The sequence below is a fragment of the Triticum urartu genome, chromosome 6A, assembly GCF_056163025.1.
Source record: "Triticum urartu cultivar PI428250 chromosome 6A, HENAU_Tu73, whole genome shotgun sequence".
NCBI lineage: Eukaryota > Viridiplantae > Streptophyta > Magnoliopsida > Poales > Poaceae > Triticum > Triticum urartu.
Window position 1 is genome coordinate 263810120 of NC_141878.1, and position 9764 is coordinate 263819883.

Sequence of the window (9764 nt, forward strand, 5' to 3'; positions counted from 1 at the left end):
GAGTTGAAGTTAATATTTCAAGAAAATGCCCGGATTGAGAGATATGAAGTCTCCAATAAGTTCTATAGCTGCAAGATGGAGGAGAATAGTTCTGTCAGTGAACATATACTCAGAATGTCTGGGTACCATAACCACTTGACTCAACTGGGAGTTAATCTTCCTGTTGATAGTGTCATTGACAGAGTTCTTCAATCACTACAGAGTTCTTCAATCACTGCCACCAAGCTACAAGAGCTTCGTGATGAACTATAACATGCAATGGATGAATAAAACAATTCCCGAGCTCTTCGCAATGCTAAAGGCTACGGAGGTAGAAATCAAGAAGGAGCATCAAGTGTTGATGGTTAACAAGACCACCAGTTTCAAGAAAAAGGGTAAAGGGAGGAAGAAAGGGAACTTCAAGAAGAACGGCAAACAATTTGCTGCTCAAGAGAAGAAACCCAAGTCTGGACCTAAGCCTGAGACTGAGTGCTTCTACTGCAAACAGACTGGTCACTGGAAGCGGAACTGCCCCAAGTATTTGGCGGATAAGAAGGATGGCAAGGTGAACAAAGGTATATGTGATATACATGTTATTGATGTGTACCTTACTAATTCTCGCAGTAGTCCCTGGGTATTTGATACTAGTTATGTTGCTAATATTTGCAACTCGAAACAGGGACTACGGATTAAGCGAAGATTGGCAAAGGACGAGGTGACGATGCGCGTAGGAAATGGTTCCAAAGTCGATGTGATCACAGTCGGCACGCTACCTCTACATCTACCTTCGGGATTAGTATTAGACCTAAATAATTGTTATTTGGTGCCAGTGTTAAGCATGAACATTATATATGGATCTTGTTTGATGTGAGACGGTTATTCATTTAAATAAGAGAATAATGGTTGTTCTATTTATATGAGTAATATCTTTTATGGTAATGCACCCTTAAAGAGTGGTCTATTCTTTTTGAATCTCGACAGTGGAGATACACATATTCATAGTATTGAAGCTAAAAGATGTAGAGTTGATAATGATAGTGCAACTTATTTGTGGCACTGCTGTTTAGGTCATATTGGTATAAAACGCATGAAGGAACTCCATTCTGATGGACTTTTGGAATCACTTGATTATGAATCACTTGGTACTTGCGAACCATGCCTCATGGGCAAGCTGACTAAAACGCCGTTCTCCGAAACTATGGAGCGAGCAGCAGATTTGTTGGAAATCATACATACTGATATAAGTGGTCCGATGAATATCGAAGCTCGCGGCGGGTATCATTATTTTCTCACCTTCACAGATGATTTGAGCAGATATGGGTATATCTACTTGATGAAACATAAGTCTGAAACATTTGAAAAGTTCAAAGAATTTCAGAGTGAAGTGGAAAATCATCGTAACAAGAAAATAAAGTTTCTACGATCTGATCGTGGTGGAGAATATTTGAGTTACGAGTTTGGTCTTCATTTGAAACAATGCAGAATAGTTTCGCAACTCACGCCACTCGGAACACCACAGCGTAATGGTGTGTCCGAACATCGTAATCGTACTTTACTAGATATGGTGCGATCTATGATGTCTCTTACTGATTTACCGCTATCATTTTGGGGTTATGCTTTAGAGACGGCTGCATTCATGTTAAATAGGGCACCATCAAAATCCGTTGAGACGACTCCTTATGAACTGTGGTTTGGCAAGAAACCAAAGTTGTCGTTTCTTAAAGTTTGGGGCTGCGATGCTTATGTGAAAAAGCTTCAACCTGATAAGCTTGAACCCAAATCGGAGAAATGTGTCTTCATAGGATACCCAAAAGAGATAGTTGGGTACACCTTCTATCACAGATCCAAAGGCAAGACTTTTGTTGCTAAGAATGGATCATTTCTAGAGAAGGAGTTTCTCTCGAAAGAAGTGAGTGGGAGGAAAGTAGAACTTGATGAGGTAACTGTAGCTGCTCCCTTATTGGAAAGTAGCTCATCATAGAAACCGGTTTCTGTGACACCTACACCAATTAGTGAGGAAGCTAATGATGATGATCATGAATCTTCAGATCAAGTTACTACCGAACCTCGTAGGTCAACCAGAGTAAGATCTGCACCAGAGTGGTACGGATCTCTTGTTTTGGAAGTCATGTTACTAGACCATGAAGAACCTACGAACTACGAGGAAGCGATGATGAGCCCAGATTTCGCAAAATGGCTTGAGGCCATGAAATCTGCGATGGGATCCATGTATGAGAACAAAGTGTGGACTTTGGTTGACTTGCACGATGATCGGCAAGCCATCGAGAATAAATGGTTCTTCAAGAAGAAGACAGACGCTGATGGTAATGTTACTATCTACAAAGCTCGACTTGTTGTGAAAGGTTTTCGACAAGTCCAAGGAGTTGACTACTATGAGACCTTCTCACCCGTAGTGATGCTTAAGTCCGTCCGAATCATGTTAGCTATTGCCGCATTTTATGATTATGAAATTTGGAAAATGGATGTAAAGACCGCATTCCTGAATGGATTTCTGGAAGAAGAGTTGTATATGATGCAACCTGAAGGTTTTATCGATCCAAAGGGTGCTAACAAAGTGTGCAAGCTCCAGCGCTCCATTTATGGACTGGTGCAAGCCTCTCGGAGTTGGAATAAACATTTTGATAGTGTGATCAAAGCATATGGTTTTATACAGACTTTTGGAGAAGCCTGTATTTACAAGAAAGTGAGTGGGAGCTCTGTAGCATTTCTAATATTATATGTGGATGACATATTGTTAATTGGAAATGATATAGAATTTCTGGATAGCATAAAAGGAAACTTGAATATGAGTTTTTCGATGAAAGACCTCGGTGAAGATGCTTACATATTGGGCATCAAGATCTATAGAGATAGATCAAGACGCTTAACTGGACTTTCACAAAGCACAAACCTTGACAAAGTTTTGAAGAAGTTCAAAATGGATCAGGCAAAGAAAGGATTCTTGCCTGTGTTACAAGGTGTAAAGTTGAGTAAGACTCAATGCCCGACCACTGCAGAAGATAGAGAGAAAATGAAAGATGTTCCCTATGCTTCAGCCATAGGCTCTATCATGTATGCAATGCTGTGTACCAGACCTGATGTGTGCCTTGCTATTAGTTTAGCAACGAGGTACCAAAGTAATCCAGGAGTGGGTCACTGGACAGCGGTCAAGAACATCCTGATATACCTGAAAAGGACTAAGGATATGTTTTCTCGTTTATGGAGGTGACAAATAGCTCATCGTAAATGGTTACGTTGATGCAAGCTTTGACACTGATCTGGACGATTCTAAATCGCAAACCAGATACGTGTTTATATTGAACGGTGGAGCTGTCAGTTGGAGCAGTTCTAAACAAAGCGTCGTGGCGGAATCTACGTGTGAAGTGGAGTACATTGCTGCTTCAGAAGTAGCAAATGAAGGAGTCTGGATGAAGGAGTTCATATCGGATCTAGGTGTCATACCTAGTGCATCGGGTCCAATGAAAATCTTTTGTGACAATACTAGTGCAATTGCCTTGGCAAAGCAATCCAGATTTCACAAGAGAACCAAGCACATCAAGAGATGCTTCAATTCCATCCACGGTCAAGTCCAGGTGGGAGACATAGAGATTTGCAAGATACATACGGATCTGAATAATGCAGACCCATTGACTAAGCCTCTCTCACGAGCAAAACATGATCAACACCAAGACTCCATGGGTGTTAGAATCATTACTATGTAATCTAGATTATTGACTCTAGTGCAATCGGGAGACTGAAGGAAATATTCCCTAGAGGCAATAATAAAGTTATTATTTATTTCCTTATATCATGATAAATGTTTATTATTCAAGCTAGAATTGTATTAACCGGAAACATGATACATGTGTGAATACATAGACAAACAGATTGTCACTAGTATGCCTCTACTTGACTAGCTCGTTGATCAAAGATGGTTATGTTTCATAACCATAGACATGAGTTGTCATTTGATAAACGGGATCACATCATTAGGAGAATGACCTGATTGACTTGACCCATTTCGTCAGCTTAGCACTTGATCGTTTTAGTTTACTACTATTGCTTTCTTCATGACTTATACATGTTCCTATGACTATGAGATTATGTAACTCCCGATTACCAGAGGAACACTTTGTGTGCTACCAAACGTCACAACGTAACTAGGTGATTATAAAGGTGCTCTACAGGTGTCTACGATGGTACTTGTTGAGTTGACATAGATCAAGATTAGGATTTGTCACTCTGATTGTCGGAGAGATATCTCTGGGCCCACTCGGTAATGCACATCACTATAAAGCCTTGCAAGCATTGTTACTAATGAGTTAGTTATGGGATGATGCATTACAGAACAAGTAAAGAGACGTGCCAGTAACTAGATTGAACTAGGTATTGAGATACCGACGGTCGAATCTCCGGCAAGTAACATACCGATGACAAAGGGAACAACGTATGCTGTTATGCGGTTTGACCAATAAAGATCTTTGTAGAATATGTAGGAGGCAATATGAATATCCAGGTTCCTCTATTGGTTATTGACCGGAGACGTGTCTCGGTCATGTCTACATAGTTCTCGAACCCGTAGGGTCCGCACGCTTAAAGTTCGGTGACGATCGGTATTATGAGTTTTTGTGTTTTGATGTACCGAAGGTAGTTCGGAGTCCCGGATATGATGATGGACATGATGAGGTGTCTCGAAATGGCCGAGACGTAAAGATCGATACATTAGACGACTATATTCGGACACCGGAAGTGTTCCGGGTGATTATGGAGAAAACCGGAGTGCCGGAGGGTCACCGGAACCCCCCAGGAGAAATAATGGGCCTTATGGGCCTTAGTGGAGAGAGCGAGGGCTGTCCCAGGGCAGGCCGCGCACCCCTCCCCCTCTGGTCCGAATTGGACTAGGAGACGGGGGGCGGCGCCCTCCTTTCCTTCTCCCTCTCCCCCTTCCTTTCCCCCTCCTTGGAGTAGGAAAGAGGGGAGTCCTACTCCTACTAGGACTCCTCCTCCTCCTGGCGCGCCATAGAGGGCCGGCCGGCCTCCCCCCTTGCTCCTTTATATACGGGGTCAGGGGGCACCTCTAGACACACAAGTTAGTCATTGATCCCTTAGCTGTGTGCGGTGCCCCCCTCCACCATAATCCACCTCGATCATATCGTAGCGGTGTTTAGGCGAAGCCCTGCGTCGGTAGCAGCATCATCACCGTCAACACGCCGTCGTGCTGACGGAACACTCCGATGAAGCTCTGCTGGATCAGAGTTAGTGGGACGTCATCGAGCTGAACGTGTGCCGAACACGGAGGTGCCATGCGTTAGGTACTTGGATCAGTCGGATCATGAAGACGTTCGACTACACCAACCGCGTTCTCATAACACTTCCGCTTACGGTCTACGAGGGTACGTGGACAATACTCTTCCCTCTCGTTGCTATGCATCACCATGATCTTGCGTGTGCGTAGAGAAATTTTTGAAATTACTATGTTCCCCAACAGTGTGGGCCTCCACATCGGCCTCCCTCCTCCTTGCAGCGGTGGCGGAGTGGGTGATGATCCCGGCGGTCGACGGTGGGCTGGCGGCCATGGCGTCCGACAATGGAGTGGTGGCCATGACGGTCACCTCCCGCCTTCGGGCCGTGGCGGCGGAGTGGGTGATGGCTGACAGTTGGGTGGCGGCCACGGCGGCCACCTCCTGCCTTCGGGCCGCGGTGGCGGAGCGGGCGATGGCCCTGGCTTTCGACGGTGGTGTTGCAGCATTGGCGGGCAACAGCTGCCGATGTGCAGCGGGGGTGGAGCATGTGGTGGGTGTTCCCCGCACACCCAACAGGGTCGCCACGCGCACTACACTACGCCGGGGACTGAGCCGCCGCCACGGTGTAGCCTCCCAGCTAGAGCTGTCCTCTGATGATGGCGGAGTGGCTGAGCGGCGACGACCGACCGGTGTCATTGGTGATTGTGGGAGAAGCAGATGAGATAAGCTACAAGGAGGGAGGGGAAAATGCAACGCGGGACTAGCCGACCGTGAGGGTTTATATATAGCAGGCCGGTAAAGTATTGGGATTTTGGGGGAATTCACCGAGTCGGGCAGGAAGCTTGCGCGGGAACCTGCGAGGTTGCGCGGGAACACGCTCACTGACGATTCATTGGCGCCACTTCGAGCCACCGTTTGGCCAAAAGAACGCCCCCGCACGCTACGCAAGCTTGCGCTGTAAGCCGTTTGTGGCAGCGGGGTGACAAGACGTGCGAGAGGAGGACGAAAGGACACGTACACATACGGTTAATACAAAAAAACATTTGCGATTTAATTACCTACTATACCCCCATCCTGGTTTATATGTAGGATTTAACTAATAAAATACGAATGCATGTCGCCAAAGATTATATCGTTGGATTCATATTTGAACATAGTTTCCAGTTATACAATTTTTGTAACATGCATTAACACTTTTTTGGTTAAATTCAAGGTTATATACCAGCAAGTGTTTGCCGGCAACACACATGGCTTATTCCATCACAAACAACTCAGACGGATCAACTGTAGGCCATGTATCGCACACGCAACTCTAATCTGATTCGTGCTTGATGTCTCCGACATCGCTCGGACAATTCGTCTTATTTGCCACGTATCACTGTGCGGCCTCTGCCCGCGTCCCTTGGCAAGCTCTGCTCGCGTCCATCGGCGCGCTCGGTTTGTGGACAGCTTTTCCTTGCATGTTCAACTACTATATGCATATATATATATATATATATATATATATATATATATATATATATATATATATATATATATGGTTGCCTGCCATTGAGGCGACCGCGGAGCGCTCTGCTCGCGTCCCTCCGCGCGCGCTCTGCCAACGGTTGGGCATACACACGATCACATCGGGAGCCCCATATGCATGCTGTTGCACCGCGCGCATTGCCACACGATGCAGTTACGTGCCGCACGATTGAGTTATGCGCTGCAAATTAGAACTGCCATCAGGGCCTGCCGATATTCCTGGCCGTCCGGCTTCCCCTTTAATTCCTGCGGCCATTATGACCTTAGTCTCTTCAACCTTTCGATCGCGCCCCACAACACAAGAAGCACACCCATGACGACACATAGAGAGGGGATGTCTAGCGGCGCTCCAATGGAGTTCGGCGAGCATAGAGTGGAGACCCGCGCGAGGGAGACGGATCTCTCAGTGGTGTACACCATCGACCCGGCCGTGGTGGACGACTACATCAACAACATTGAGAAGTTGCTTGCTCGAGACAAGTACAAGGTGATCAGCATCGACCTCTAGTACACCGCCGGTCGTCCCGGCATAGATCAGAATGTTCTCATTGCCTAGTTGTGCATGCGCCATCATGTCCTCATCTACCACTATTACATGGCCATAGAGCCTTGCGACCGTTTCAACAGGTTTGTTAACAACACCGAGTACAAGTTCGCCACGGTGGAAACCACCGACGGTGTAAAATCACTCAGTTTTACGGGCTTGGCCTACAAAAACCGTGTCGAAATCCGTGACCACTACAGGGTCTCGGGCAGCACAAAGAAGGACTCCCTAGTCGAACTCGCCTCGGCCATCATCGACCCCTACTACGAAAAGATGAAGCAAGATGCCCAGAGAACAAGTCCCGTTTCCTGGCACAGGGCCTGGATGCGGCAACTGGTTGTACCTCACCTTAGGTTCACGGCGAAGAGCGTGTACACATGTTACGAGATGCACAGGCGGATCGTTGACATGAGGAAGTGCCTCCTTACCCAAATCGACGAGCCTGGATCGAGCCACAAGCAGAGCAAGCGTCACAAGAAGTTGATGATGATTAGATGATCATTTATGCTAGTTAATCATGCATGTAATATATAGTTTACTTTATTGGTGTGTGGAAATGTCATGTGTGTAGTAGCCACCTATGTAATTATGCATGTAATAGTTTACTTTGGAGTGTGCAAATGCCATGGTTGTAGTAGCCACCTATGTAAGTGGATGTTTAATTTGGTTATGCAACCATGTCCTTATAAGTGTGTGTAGAATGACACTATTCTAATCCCAGGATTAGAATAACTATTTGAATCACAACGCGCCCTATATAGCTACGATTCCATGTTCCTGAGATCTCGTAGAGGAAGAAGAAACAACAAGCCGTTCCCCACCCCCGCACATATCACTCTCCCCACCCCTCGATCCCTACCCACCCGTCGCCCCCAGGAACCCCCCAACCACCCCCCCGCGCCGCCTCCTCTGACCTCCCGTGTCGCCGCTGCCGCCCCTGAACCGGCGCACGGCCGCCGCCCCTGGCCCCGTGCGCCGCGGCTGCCGATCCGCCCGACACCCTGACCTCCCACCCTACACCCGCCACCCCGCAAGTATCCTGCGCGGAGGCGCCCCAACCCACCCCTCCGGCGCCAGCCCCGGCCACGTTCTGGCTCCGGTGAAGCGCGCCGCGGTACACCAGGATCCCGCACCACAGCCATCTCCCTCCCTCCCCTGGTTCGACCACGGTGGTGTTCTCCCCTTGTTTCAACCACTGCACTGCCCCGCCCCTGGGATACATCTGCCGCCGTCCCTGGATCCGCCCGCTGCGATGACCGCACTGCCACCCCACTGTCCTCCGGCACCACCAACGTTCCCCAGGCACATTGGATCCCCGCCACCGCGCCCACACCCGCACCGTGAGATCCCCGCCCCGCCACGTGGCTGAGATCCTCCAACCGCCGCCCAAGCCCGACGCCATCAGCCTGCCACCGCGAAGCCGAGTGCCTCCCCTCCCTGATACGGCGCAGTTCCCCATTCTACCTTCTTCCCCATCTGAAGGAGATGAACTTCATGTGCCCACGGCGTTAGCCGTCCCTTACCCGTTCAAGTACATTGGGGTTGGAATTTTTACTCTTGTCCTCTACTCTGTTCAAGTTCAAGTTTGTTGGGTGAGCATAATTTCCTCCTCTGTTCAGGCAAGCACATATCACCAGTATCGCTGACCTTTGATCGACCGTCTATTACTTGCTCTCTTCGCAAAGGCGCTATGGCTGCTGGTTCTCTTCAACAGTCTGTTCAACCAGGAGAATGGGAGAGAGAGGATGGGCAACGACAGCTGCTCCTGGGTTCTCGCATGCAGACGCAGTTCTGCTGCTGTTGATGCACGCACTCTCTCTTGCTAGTGGTGCTGCCCCATGCTATTGTTCCCTGCTGCTAATAATGGTGTTACTGTTGCTTCCAACCTTCCTCTCAATATTTTGCTACTTGTGCTGCTAGTACAAGCTGACGCTTTCTTTTTTACGTTCCTCTCTCATTGAGTGCACAAGAAAAATATATATGATTCTGATTGGATTTCTGTAGAAATATACCCCCTTTTAATTATGTTCTAATCTCATACACAGAAACATCGGTGCATGACTTTGTGTGGTTTTTGTATTGAGTTTGTATGAGTTTGGTTAGTAGTTTGTGCAAGGCACGGGAAGTGGCATGCGGGGATTTCTCCCTGCCCGCGGCCGACGGAGTCGTTCTCCGCCGCCGTCCTCCGAGGCGACCCTGTCGGATACCGCTTAACCAATTGACAACTTCCTTCATCTTCCCCACGCCCGGCATCATGCGATGCCGCTTCCTGGACTTTAAAAAGAATAGACAACAATTTGTGTTTATAGAAGAATGATTTTTTTTTAAAAACAAGGAGGTTCAAATTTAAAAAGGCGAGCAGTTCGATGCTAATAAAATAATCCGATTTTTCTTGTGTCTAAATAAACAAGAATAAAATATTAAATAATCAAGAAAATTAAAACTATAGAGCAGATCAAAAGTTTATACAA

The 9764-nt window shown here is 47.3% G+C and overlaps 1 long non-coding RNA gene across 1 annotated transcript; it reads left to right on the forward strand.

The window, feature by feature from the left end:
- Positions 1-8090: 8090 nt before the first annotated feature.
- LOC125517533 (uncharacterized) lies at positions 8091-9331 on the forward strand. The gene is made up of 2 exons (XR_007287669.2): positions 8091-8834; positions 8913-9331. It is a non-coding gene; the product is annotated as an uncharacterized LOC125517533 (long non-coding RNA).
- Positions 9332-9764: the final 433 nt, after the last annotated feature.